The sequence below is a fragment of the Lactuca saligna genome, chromosome 1 (genome assembly GCF_052625555.1).
Source record: "Lactuca saligna cultivar CGN05327 chromosome 1, ASM5262555v1, whole genome shotgun sequence".
Taxonomy (NCBI): domain Eukaryota; kingdom Viridiplantae; phylum Streptophyta; class Magnoliopsida; order Asterales; family Asteraceae; genus Lactuca; species Lactuca saligna.
The window spans coordinates 88,482,099-88,482,572 of record NC_136417.1 but is presented as its reverse complement, the minus strand read 5'-3'; the positions used below and the strand labels follow the sequence as shown (position 1 = coordinate 88,482,572).

The following is a 474-nucleotide window of genomic DNA, read 5'->3' as shown; positions in this document are numbered from 1 at the left end:
AAAAATAAAATAAAAAGGGCAAAATAATCGATAAAGGGTAATTCAAAACATTTTGGATGAAACTCAATGTTTTGGATCAGTAACAAAGATCGAAAGCTTATTGGATTAAAATATTCTTACATATGAAACAATTTTGCAATTTTGTGTTGAAGTTGTTTATTCTAGAAAAAGGATATATATACCCCACGGCACATACATGCCATTTCACAAATCCCTTTTAGTCTTTCCACCATTGTAGAACTCTCAAGGAAATCCATGGCGATAGCAGAAATCCATCAAGATATCATTCAAACTCACATCTTGACCAGACTCAACGGTCAATCTCTAGCAATTGCCGGCTGCACGTCTTTGCTTCTACAATCCCTTTGCTCCGACGAGAAACTATGGTCAGATATCTGTTCTTCCGATTGGCCCTCCACCGATGACCCGTTAGTCAAACAAGCTATTTCCAACTTCCCCTCCGGCCACCGTTCT

General features: G+C 38.4%; 1 pseudogene; it reads left to right on the top strand.

Annotated features, from left to right (window-relative positions):
- Positions 1-220: 220 nt before the first annotated feature.
- Positions 221-474, top strand: part of LOC145000052 (F-box protein At2g27310 pseudogene) — a 1,275-nt pseudogene continuing 1,021 nt past the window's right edge.